We start from the raw sequence: 13,688 nt of genomic DNA, 5'->3' as shown, positions 1-13,688 counted from the left end.
AGTTTGCTGTTGCGCTTCTACAAAAGAAAAGACAGAAAGTAAGTAGCCTGGTCAAGCTGCACCATTTCTTGGATGAAGCCTGACCCTTTTTTTATGAAGATGTATTATTTTAGGAAATGAACATCAAAGAGAATTATATAACAGGAATCATAAACTTGTTTCTGTGGAAGATATTTTTGATTTGTCCATCGTTATTTTCATCAATAATGAAGAAAAAATAAATAGGTCACAGTGAAGTTAATGAAAAGATTTACTGCTGAAGGATGCTGTTATATTCTAGCTGCTGGTTTGAGATAGGTACCTGTTTAAAGTGATGATCCAAATTATACTGCCAGTTCTATTTTTCTCTCTGGTCAGGGATGAAGTAGTGCTGGGCACGCATGATCAGCTCATCTGCATCTGATTGGCAGCTAAACTTTGATGCTAAAATTAAAAGTTAAGATTAAACCATTTGCTTTGCATCGGTTGTGAAACATTCCTTCTAGAGTTAATCTCATACTGCTTGCTTAAATTTGGGCAACTTCATTTTAAATTACAAAACTTTGCTGTGAAGCTGAAACCACTTTAGATCAACACAAAACATAACAGGTGTGTTATTTATTTTCAACCAATGGGGTGCATGGGACTAACATTCTATAAAATTATGCAAATGTATATACCCGGATAGTACTTAAGATTTTCAAAACATTAACAACCCTCCCAGTTCTCTCCCACCTTAAAGGGGCATTGTCCCATTGAAACGTTTATTGAAAAAATTGAGTGTTATCTTCTCTTTCATTTATTTAAGATGTTTCAAGATCAGCAATAATCAGTTTCAGCACTGAACCATCTGTAACAGACCATATACTTTGGAATCTTAAAGGGGAAAGGCCGGTGTCCAGTCATCAGAACTCCCTTTTAAAAAATATTTTTACAAAGAACTCGAATTAACTAACAATTTTTTGCTCTATCCATTTGTTTTATATAAATCATCATCAGCTGTACTGGCCCCAAGGAGTTATCGTGCCTGACTCTGTAAGGGAGCTGACTTAGCGAGGGCAGAGATACAGTCATTGAATCAAGGATGCTTCAGCATCCATAGCATGTATTAATTCAGCTCTCTCACACTACAGTTATCCTATCAGTACTCATGACGATGCCATCAGCTCTCACTGCTCAGGCAAAAGCATCTGCAAAATCGATCAATTAAACAAAATTATTATTCAGCAACTCCGCTCCATTGAGCAAGAGGTCACCCAGGTTCAAAAGAGTAGGAAAGATGATGAAAAACATCAGGAGGCGATTAGGTAATGTCAGGATTTCTTTCTGTTTATAGCCCATAGGTTGGAGGAGGAAAGGAAGAGTATGGGAGGTAAGGAGTACCATAGCTTTAAGGCCCAAGAAGGAATGAGAGTTGGAGACAATGTGACGAGTCTTGATTTCAACACTGAGGATGCAGGGAATTTGGTGCCTCCTCTTTTAAATCTAAGTTACTGAAGAAAGTTCTGGATTGAAGCCACGTAGGCATTGACTGAAATGCATTACAAAGTGGTTAAACATAACTGTACAATATGAACACCTAGTAAATGTCAGTTGTATCCATTCCAGTTCACTTGCAGCACTTTCCAATACATCTGAGGCCAATTATGAGTATCTTTTCTCTTCTCCCCCTCCCATTCATGTAGGCTATACCTCAAAATTCCGTAAAATCTTTTGTGTTGAACCACTTCAGTGCTCAACAGGTTAAATACAAAAACATAATTAAAACAAAACATCTTGGAGATACTATTTTTATTTCAGGAGACACAATTATATCACATCTGTAGATTTGAAAAAAATTAAACCAATTTCACAGAAGTCTGTTAAAGGGGAAGGAAAGTCTAGGAAGAGTACTTCTTAATGGTAGAAAAAGCACTTTTCATTCAAAGTGCCTCCCTATTCTATATTCAATGTGCTGTTTATGCCCCTTCTGAGGTGCTTCCTTGTCATTGGGTTCCCTCCAAAGGTTTGACATTTTTTCCAAATGCCAAAGTGAATATAGCACAGTGGAGTACTTTAAGGAAAAATGATTTTGCTGTCCGTTTTTTCTCCTTTAAATCATTAAAATTTATTCATTCTGCATCACATCATAAAAATTCCTGTGTCTCAGCAGAGCTTCGTCTAATCCAGTTTCAAATTGCATTTCAACTTAAATAATCAAATCTATGCAACATGCTTTTCAATAAAGGCAGGCTTATCACGAAGCTTCCTGCAACTTCTCAAAGCAATACAGTAAAAAATTTGCAAAATAATGAGGAGACTGTTAAACAGAAGCAGCTCTAACTGAAAGAAAATATCGGGACATTTAAATGTGTTGAATTAAAAGACTCTTATGTAAAACATAATTTGTAAAAGTTAACATTTACCACTGTCAAGGTGAGCCAACAAAGAGGCCAGTGGTATAAATAGGGTTGGGCTCATTTTATTGCATTTTCCAATTTCAAAAGATCAAACTAAAATGTTCTTTTTAATTTAATGTGTGCACCTGGGAAATTGTTGCTTATGGTCTAATAGTTACTTCTTTTGATTTTTGTTTTGTGAACTTTATGTTCAAGGTTAGTGATGTTAGTGCAAGGTCATGGAAACCCTTTTCCGTTTTGGGTGTCAGTGTCAAAAGTCGGATAGCCAGGTGGTGAAGGATAGAATACTAGAGCCTGGTCTTCAGTTGCTTCCAAGCCTTTATTCACAGAGATCACCCTTACACATCATGCACTCCTAGATAAGCTCCCTCCTATAAATGAAAATGAGAGTCCCCAATTGATACCCACCACCTGAATACAATCAACACTAATTAACACTATAAACCACATGGTTACAATTAACAGTCAGTGTTAAGTATTCCTGGGTCAGCATAATTGATGCAGAGTAAAGCTTTCTCCCCAGAAAAACATCCCTACTGCAATAGGGTGTCAACCGCCTCCCCCCACCTCCCTTTCCACATCAGCCATCCTGAGTTGGAACAGTTCCAATGTCAGAGTAAGATTGTCAGTTTAGTATTGAATTTAAGGGCAGTTTTATTCTGTGGGCCCATGTGCACATAAACTAGACCAGGACTATCAAAACCAATTTCACATGTGAACCAGAATGCAGACACTTTCAGACCATCAGTCTGGGTTAGATTCCAGAAGTAAACAACCAGTGTTCAAACCACTGCATCACTCAGGACTGAGGTGGGTCAGCAGAGACCACTGCTCTAATTGGGATTTGACTTTTCTTTGAATTTTCCAGCTTTAATAATCTAAGCTGAGATTTTCTTTTCAATTTAAATGTACACTACTGGGAAATAGCTGCCCGTGATCCAATATCGATATTCATTAGTCTGTGAGATAGATTTTGGAAGAGGAAGAAAGAAGCTACCTTGCAGAAATGGTGCAATTCTCCATGAATAACATGATAAATATCTATGCCAGACTTATCCTGTAGTTCTGATGTTGTGGAATGGAAAACTATTGCAGAGCCAAAGGGCACGATGGTCAGTGATTTTGATACCAAGGACACATAGATATGTATAGCCACAATACAAGTCAGCACAGCAGGACAATGATAGTTTGCTAAGGCCCAATTCCAAGATATCACAGCATCAGTGAGGAACTGCACTGACATTTAAAGTACCAGATTATTTAATGTATAAATTATGTTCTAGATCTGAAAACTCAACTGAGAAATGTATTTTATTTCTCTTTACCCACCTCCAACATTTTCTTCCCTACTTTAATCCTGTTGCATTTTCCCCCTATTTAAAATTAAACCACAGCAAAACAATTAATGGTAAAATACTGCTATGACAGATGACAACATAAAATTACATACAGATGTATTTATTCAATACATAACTATTTATTCTCAGGTTAAAGCTCTGTTTAAAAAAAACTGTGCGATACAGAATCCACACTAAATTTCACATTGCCACAGTTTGAACAAGAAAAGAAGGTAACGAGTGGTCACTCTTGCTGCACTTCAAGGTGAAGGATTGTATCTTTAACTATTTGCTGGGAGCTCTCTGTGTTATACTGGTACCTGAATGATGTTCAAGCTTGTAACATTTGGACCAACTCATTCTGACTGACGAGGCCCTGCGGGAGGTAGACCGCAACTTCAGGCCTTCTTGCAGGATTTTGCAGAGGTGGCCAATTTCTTCTCTGGCGAAGCAAAGTCTGAGCACAGATAGCTCCTCCGACAGTGCCTCGAATGACTTTCGTATCCAGTACAGTCTTGGGATGGGGGGGGGAGGGGGATGGAAGTAGTGATTTTGCTGAAGTCTCTGGCCATGATGCCTCAAGCGACGTGCCTTCTCCCTTTGCTTCTCCTCCAGGTCGTCCATGATAATCAAGAACAGGGGAATGACCAGTGGATGGGCCATTGCAATTCTTTCACCTTCTTAACACGTAGAGAGGGGTGGGGGTCCCGAAAGTATTGCCTTCAGACACCAGCAGGACTCTGGATGGCAAAATTGGCAAGAAAGACTGAGAGAATTAGAAAAGTAAAAAAAAATCTAAGATCGATTTCCAGACTGCTGGGGTGAGGCTTCACAGCTTTAATGGTCCTTTTGTTGTCCTCCCAGGCTGAGAGTCATAAATCACGTCATTATTAGGTCACCTGCATCATTATTTTTCAGTCTAAGTGGCTGCGGTGAGAAAACAGGCGTAAATCCAGAAAATTTGCGATCAGCGTTAACTGCAATGATAGATGGTACAGTTTAGGCGAGGGTATCGGTGGAGCGGCGCAGAAATCCCAGGAAATTATGATGTAGTGTAAATAATGGCCTAACTCATTTAGGCCATTATTTCCTGGAACTTCTATGTTTGAATTGTGGCACATGTCACTGATGCGCCATTACTATGGAGCAAGTTTCCAGCAAATTCCAGCCTGTTTGGAAGTATCCAACCAAGGTAAAGGTGCATATCCCAGCTTGCCAAGGATAAAGGCTTATAGATGATATAACTTGCCATACCCATATAGTATAATTCAACTTGCGCAGTAAGGCACCTTGTCCAAATGGCTATTGTTCTTTATCAGTGGGTGTCTGCAGGGAACACTGGATAACGATCTGGACCATGGGGATCTAAAAAAAATAATTTGGGATATGGGCATCACTAACAAGGCTAACATTTATTGCCCATCCCTAGTTGAGAAAGTGGTGGTGTGTCACCTTCTTGAACCGCTGCAGTCTGTGTGGTGAAGGTTCTCCTACAGTGCTGTTAGGTAGGGAGTTCCAGGATTTTGACCCAGCGACGGTGAAGGATTTTTCCCTCCAATGACTGATGGTATTGAGGCCAAAGACAATGCCTCTATTAGCACTCCAGCTAAGATCAGTTAACTCAACTCATACTAGGTGATCAAACTTGGGACTGTCGTGCTCATGGAGCAGTAACACGCCAGTTGATACCATTTACTGTGAGTCTTTGGGGACCTGAAAGGAGAAAATTTAGAGGCAACTTTTATTGCAATTGATGAGGCTACCCAGTAGGCTGGGCTACTCTAAAGACTCAAAGGGATATCTGCAGTGTCTTTCACATTGACCCGAGCATTTCACTTACATCGCTGCTATGCGGCAATCCTCTTGTCGCTGCCATAATAGCAGTGCTTGGTTTTCTGGTGTACAAGGTAAGTGCTTAAAGCACTTTGCTCATCTATTTTATAAAGTGGAGCTCCAATCCTATGAGAGTATTCAGAATCAATTTTAACTTGAAGGTGGTGATTTTTACTGGTACTTCTGTTAGAGCCCAAGCTACTAGGCTTTTAATGACACTGAAAGATTTCATTTCTTTCAATGTGTAGATGAGAAACCAATGTTTTTCTTTTAATCTTATTTCAAAATGAACCAAGTGTACACCAATCATTGTTTGTCAACTGTTCTTAGGAACATAGGAATTGCAAGATGAAAAAAGACCAAGGTCCATCTAGTTTGCCTTCTACCATCCAGGTAGTCACATGGTACAACGATAACAAGTTCTTCAGCATGCTGCAGCTGTAGCTGAGATCAAAGTTGAAATCAACCCACTGCATAATCTTCTAGGGCTGTCAGTGTAGCTCTGGAGCCTGGCTGAGGTTTACTTACTATTCTATGCCGTACACCAACCATGTGACTCCAGCTGAGATTACTAACTAGAACTGACTGCATCCACAGGTTGTGACAATAGCCTAATCAGAAAAAGAAATATGCAATCCTTGCACCTTCATCAGAACAAATTCTCCAGAGTTGGGGCCGTTTCTTGAAAGGTGGTGAAGCATGGGGACACTGGGACCTTCCTAGCCCCACTGGATATCCAAGATACTCCATGGGGACACTGGGACCTTCCTAGCCCCACTGGATATCCAAGATACTCCATGGGGACACTGGGACCTTCCTAGCCCCACTGGGTATCCAAGATACTCCATGGGGACACTGGGACCTTCCTAGCCCCACTGGATATCCAAGATACTCCATGGGGACACTGGGACCTTCCTAGCCCCACTGGATATCCAAGATACTCCATGGGGACACTGGGACCTTCCTAGCCCCACTGGGTATCCAAGATACTCCATGGGGACACTGGGACCTTCCTAGCCCCACTGGGTATCCAAGATACTCCATGGGGACACTGGGACCTTCCTAGCCCCACTGGATATCCAAGATACTCCATGGGGACACTGGGACCTTCCTAGCCCCACTGGATATCCAAGATACTCCATGGGGACACTGGGACCTTCCTAGCCCCACTGGATATCCAAGATACTCCATGGGGACACTGGGACCTTCCTAGCCCCACTGGGTATCCAAGATACTCCATGGGGACACTGGGACCTTCCTAGCCCCACTGGGTATCCAAGATACTCCATGGGGACACTGGGACCTTCCTAGCCCCACTGGGTATCCAAGATACTCCATGGGGACACTGGGACTGAACCAATTGGCGCAATCTGCTTCGTGTTCTATTATGATTGGTCTGGTTATATTTTGAGAAGTTTTGCTGGCAGGAGATGGGAGTGACTTTTACCTCCTTCTGTGAACACACCAGCCCAGACCTCAGGCAAACCTAATTCTAGTCATCGCATTAGCCTCTTCCTTGGAGCATGGTTGACCAGACCCTAGCCAGAGGACTTCATTCATCCCAAGCATATATTTTAATTTAATATTTTGTTGCAATTCTATCATTATTGTTATCATAAGAAACAAATTGATTGTTATTCATGGGATTGTGTTCTTCTAAGAAAAAAAGTTTTAACATACCGCTAACCAGTGGATTGTTCCTTTCTCAGTTGTGTAAGTTCTGATCACCCATTCAAAAACAATAAAAATACATGAGATCAAATGAAACAATCTGAACTGTAAACATGGTAAACTCAGAGTAATACTGCTTAAAGAGTATTCAATGTAGTAAATGTTGGACACAATTTTCTTCTATCATATTAACACTTTCATGTACAAGTTCAAACTGATGTTTGGAGCAAAGTACCAACAGTTCCATAACAAAGTTTATGACAAAGAGACTGTAATATCCTGCAGGTGAAAGTATATTAATTCTAGCCTCTCCAACACTGGTTGAATATGATGCCAGTGCTGGAACAGACTTAGGGATGTTCACCTCAGCTAAATAACCAAAATGCACTGCCAGTCTTTCGGTCCACAACTACAATATTTTCCTCTCCAATTTTCTTCTCTTCTCTCCAGAAAGCACTGGCTCTCAGGGGTAGATCTTGACTTTGTGCGATAGTGTAAATGGGTGATAGCAAGTCGGCAGCCAGTTTCACATCTCTCCTGATTTTTATTTCCATTGACTTCAATGGGATGCCGATTTGCTATCACCCGTTTTAAATTAGCGCACAAAGTCAAGATCTACCCCACAGTGGGTTACAGCTCCAAGGGTACTGTAGCCTTCCATTACATCCCCCTTCCCACAGTGGCCAGACTTTGCATGAATCATGACAGCATTAGCAGGCTATTTGATCATATGGGACACCAGACCAAAGACTGATCCTGTCCTCATCTAACATCCGCACTTGCATACTTTGCAGCAGGGGCCATGGGAGAGCAATCATGAACCCTGAATGATTCTTCTCCTGCCTACCTCAAGGATGCAGAAACCAACTGTAATGTCCCTATTATTACAAAAGCAAAATACTGCGGATGCTGGAAATCTGAAATAAAAACAGAAAATGCTGGAAATACTCAGAAGGTCAGGCAGCATCTGTGGAGCGAGAAAGAGAGTTAATGTTTCAGGTCTATGACCTTTCATCAGAACTGGAAGAAGTAAAAGATTTAAAATTATAAGCAAGTACAGAGGCAGGGAAAGAAGTTGGGCGGGGGGGGGAGAGGAGGGGAGGAAAGAACAAAAGGGAAGGTCTGCGATAGGGTGGAGAGCAGGACTCATTATATGATGAAAGGGATGATAGTGCAAGGCAAGGAGGGTGGTAATGCGGCCAACACAGAGTGAACTGCTGAGAGTTTGGTAAGTGTGGGAGTTCGGTGAAGGGGGGAAGGAGGTGCTGCTTTGCCTTGCTTTTCCTAACTTTTTCTGCAGAGCGGCAGTGGACCTGAGCAGCAGAAGACTGAGATTGGGGAATAAAAGCAGCAGCAGACCTGCAACAAAAGAAAACTACTGTGCGGCGTCACAGTGAGGCAGGAGAGTCAGAGAGGTGAGCACAGTATAAAAGGAGAGACCGAGAGCGGGAGGAGAGTCTGAGAGTCTAAAGCAAGTCATGGCAGCAGAGCTTGCACCCATGATATGCTCCTCCTGCGCTATGTGGGAAGTCATGGACACTACCAGTGTTCCTGGCGACCATGTGTGCAGGAAGTGAGTCCAGCTGCAGCTACTGGCTAACTGTATTTCGGAGCTGGAGCTGCGGGTGGATTCACTGTGGAGCATCCGCGATGCTGAGACTATCGTGGATAGCACGTTCAGTGAGATGGTCACACCGCAGGTAAAGATTATGCAGGCAGAAAGGAAATGGGTGACCGCCATGCAGGGTAAAAGGACTAGTCAGGTAGAGCAGAAGTCCCCTGAGGCCATCTCCCTCTCAAACAGATATTCTGCTTTGGATACTGTTGGGGGAGATGGCTTATCAGGGGAAAGCAGCAAGAGCCAAATTCGTGGCACCACGGGTGGCTCTGCTGCACAGGAGGGGAGGAATAAGAGTGGCAGGGCTATAGTGATAGGGGATTCAATTGTAAGGGGAACAGATAGGCGTTTCTGCGGCCACAAACGTGACTCCAGGATGGTATGTTGCCTCCCTGGTGCTAGGGTAAAGGATGTCACGGAGCGGCTGCAGGGCATTCTGGAGGGGGAGGTTGAACAGCCAGGAGTCGTGGTCCATATTGGTACCAATGACATGGGTTAAAAAAAAGGATGAGGTCCTGCAAGGTGAATTTAAGGAGTCAGGAGATAAATTAAAAAGCAGGACTTCAAAGGTAGTGATCTCAGGAACAGGAGAATAGACAGGATGAATGCGTGGCTGCAGGGATGATGTAGGAGGGAGGGATTTAGATTCCTGGGACATTGGGACTGGTTCTGGGGAAGGTGGGATCTGTACAAGCGGGATGGGTTACACCCGAGCAGGATCGGGACCAATGTCCTCGCGGGGGTGTTTGCAAGTGCTGTTGGGGAAGGTTTAAACTAGAGTGACAGGAGGATGGGAACCTGAGCGGGGAGTCAGAAGGGAGTAAAGTTGAGAGCAGCAAGAGAGGGGAAGACCCAGGGGAAATTTACAATACAAATAGTACAAACAGTTGTTCAAGAACAAGTGAAAGGGAAAAGTGTAGAGCAGCAGAAAGAAAGTGTACTTTAGGCACGACAGATAAAATGAAAACTAGATGGCGTAAGGCGATTAACCCAGCATCAAAGCTGAAGGTCAGGCTAGGGTGTGTGGCCCAACTAAGAGTTCTATATACAAATGCACGGAGTACAAGGAATAAATTAAATGAACTACAGGTTCAAATTCAAATTGGAGGGTATGACATGATAGCTATCACTGAGACATGGCTGCAGGGTGGTCAGGATTGGGAACTAAATATACCAGGTTATAAGGTCTACAGGAGAGATAGGGAATATGGAAGAGGGGGAGGAGTAGCCTTAATGATTAGAAATGAAATCACTTCAATGATAAAGGGGGATATAACGAGAGGTAAGCAGCCAACAGAGACCTTATGGGTTGAATTGAGAAATAGGAAAGGATCTAAGACTATAGTGGGAGTTGTATATAGGAGCCCTGGCAGCTGCTCTGAAGTGCTAGATTGTATAAATGCAGAGATTAGACAAGCGTGTAAGAAAGGCACAGTGGTCTTAATGGGGGACTCTAACCTTCACATAGATTGGGAAAAGCAGACTAGCAACTGTCAGAAAGGTAGAGAATTTCTTGAGTTGTGTCCAGGATAGATTTCTACAGCAGTATGTCCTAGAGGCAACAAGGGGGCAAACCATACTATAATCTGAGGGGCAAGAACTCTACTTGCCAAAAAAAACAGCCATGGACAACTAAAGAGGTAAGGGACAGTATAAGACATAAGGAAAGGGCATACAAAAAGGCAAAAAATGGCACAGATCCAGGCGAATGGGAAAGATACAAAGATCAACAAAGGGTCACAAAACAGATAGTAAGAGCTACAAAAAGAGAGTATGAAAAGAAACTCGCAAGGGATATTAAAACCAATACAAAGAACTTTTATAGTTATATTAGGAAAAAGAGGGTGGTCAGGAGCAGTGTTGGCCCCTTTAAAACTGAAAGTGGGGATATTGTCATTGACAATGGGGAAATGGCGGACATGTTGAACAATTACTTTACATCAGTATTTACAGTCGAAAAAGAGGATAGCATGCCGGAAATCCCAAGAAAACCAATATTGAATTGGGGACAGGGACTCGATAAAATTAACATAAGTAAAGCAACAGTAATGAAGAAAATAATAGCACTAAAGAGTGACAAATCCCCAGGACCAGATGGTTTCCATCCAAGGGTTTTAAAGGAAGTAGGTGAGCACATTGCGGATGCCCTAACTATAATCTTTCAAAGTTCTCTAGATTCAGGAACTGTGCCTCTAGATTGGAAAATTGCACACGTCACTCCGCTTTTTAAGAAAGCAGAGAGAGGGAAACCAGGGAATTATAGACCAGTTAGCCTAACATCTGTTGTGGGGAAAATGCTGGAGTCTATAATTAAGGATAGGGTGACTGAACACCTCGAGAATTTTCAGTTAATCAGAGAGAGCCAGCATGGATTTGTGAAAGGTAGGTCGTGCCTGACAAACCTGATTGAATTTTTTGAAGAGGTGACTAAAGTAGTGGACAGGGGAACGTCAATGGATGTTATTTATATGGACTTCCAGAAGGCATTTGATAAGGTCCCACATAAGAGACTGTTAGCTAAGATAGAAGCCTATGGAATCGAGGGAAAAGTACGGACTTGGTTAGGAAGTTGGCTGAGCGAAAGGCGACAGAGAGTAGGGATAATGGGTAGGTACTCACATTGGCAGGATGTGACTAGTGGAGTCCCACAGGGATCTGTCTTGGGGCCTCAATTATTCACAATATTTATTAACGACTTAGATGAAGGCATAGAAAGTCTCATATCTAAGTTTGCCGATGACACAAAGGTTGGTTGCATTGTAAGCAGTGTAGATGAAAACATAAAATTACAAAGCTATATTGATAGATTACATGAATGGGCAAAACTGTGGCAAATGGAATTCAATGTAGACAAATGTGAGGTCATCCACTTTGGATCAAAAAAGGATAGAATAGGGTACTTTCTAAATGGTAAAAAGTTAAAAATAGTGGATGTCCAAAGGGACTTAGGGGTTCAGGTACATAGATCATTGAAGTGTCATGAACAGGTGCAGAAAATAATCAATAAGGCTAACGGAATGCTGACCTTTATATCTAGAGGACTAGAGTACAAGGGGGCAGAAGTTATGCTGCAGCTATACAAAACCCTGGTTAGACCGCACCTGGAGTACTGTGAGCAGTTCTGGGCACCGCACCTTTGGAAGGACATATTGGCCTTGGAGGGAGTGCAGCGTAGGTTTACTAGAATGATACCCGGACTTCAAGGGTTAAGTTACGAGGAGAGATTACACAAATTGGGGTTGTATTCTCTGGAGTTTCGAAGGTTAAGGGGTGATCTGATCGAAGTTTATAAGATAATAAGGGCAACAGATAGGGTGGATAGAGAGAAACTAATTCCGCTGGTTGGGGATTTTCGGAGTAGAGGGCACAGTCTAAAAATTAGAGCCAGACCTTTCAGGAGCGAGATTAGAAAACATTTCTGCACACAAAGGGTGGTCGAAGTTTGGAACTCTCTTCCGCAAACGGCAATTGATGCTAGCTCAATTGCTAAATTTAAATGTGAGATAGATAGCTTTTTGGCAACCAAAGGTATTAAGGGATATGGGCCATGATCTTATCAAATGGCGGAGCAGGCACGAGGGGCTGAATGGCCTACTCCTGTTCCTATGTTCCTAAGTAAAGAAACAAAAGATGGGTCTAGAGCAGCTGTAAATAGCAACAGCAGAACCATTACCAGCACCTACTGTCCAAAAAAATGGGAGCAGTGGTTATGATCCGAAGTTGTTGAAATCAATGTTGAGTTCGGAAGGTTGTAAAGGGCCTAACTGAAAGATGAGGTGCTGTTCCTCGAGCTTCCGTTGAGCTTCATTGGAACAGTGTAGAAGGCTGAGGACAGTGAGGTCAGAGTGGGAGTTGGACAGAGAATTACAATGGCAAGCAACTGAAAGCTCAGGATCACGTTTGCGGACTGAACGGAGGTGTTCAGCAAATCAATCACCCAATCACCAATGTAGAAGAGACCACATCGTGAGCAGCGAATATAGATGTTGCATCTCCTGCACTTGCACGGGTAGGTGCCATGGGAAGGGGAACGGGTGATGGAAGAGTGGACCAGGGTGTTGCGGAGGGAACAGTCTAATGGAGCACAGACTAGGGATCAAACTGAAGACCTCAGGTTTAGTTCTACAGGGGACATTGCACTTAACACAGCTATTGCAGGGCTGACAACAGCCCAATTACCTTTATTGTACCATCAATAATTCTCTATTATTGAATTCAAAACAGAATACAAAACTGTTGGTCCATAATATTTGGAAAATCAGTGGTATATGTCAGTGATTTAATCTATTGCTATAAAATCCATTTGGCTAGAAAATAAGCAAGTCACTGTTTTAATCAACTATTTTGCTCACCTTCTTGTTACATACATTAGCTTCTAGGCACCCCATTTTTTGATGCACAGCACTATAACCATATTTTCTATCAAAACTTCACATATTAGAGTGGATGAATTATAACTGGAGAATTTCACAAGTGAAGGATGAAATTTGATAGCACTGTTGAAATTTCAGTAAGAAAGTAAAATCAGCCTTTTGTTGTAAAAGTTATTTTCCACATCACAAATCACTACAGGCAGCTCAGGCAGGTAGCAGAACTCAAGACATTGTTAGATCATTCCCCAAAATATTCTTAAAATATTTTTTTCCTGAAAAAAATCTCCAATCGGTCCAGACACGACACCAGCTTTAGATTTCAGATATGCTAAGTGATGTCACTAGGATTTTAATGAAGCATTATTCTGGATGTGTAAAATATTAATTATCAGGCTCACTCAAACTATGAAAAACAAACAATAGTACAATTATAAATGTTGTCCGTCCAAACTTAGGTTGTGACTGGATAGAACATTTT

Source organism: Heptranchias perlo, chromosome 9 (genome assembly GCF_035084215.1).
Source record: "Heptranchias perlo isolate sHepPer1 chromosome 9, sHepPer1.hap1, whole genome shotgun sequence".
NCBI classification, from domain to species: Eukaryota; Metazoa; Chordata; class Chondrichthyes; order Hexanchiformes; family Hexanchidae; genus Heptranchias; species Heptranchias perlo.
Note: the sequence above shows the minus strand (reverse complement) of the source record.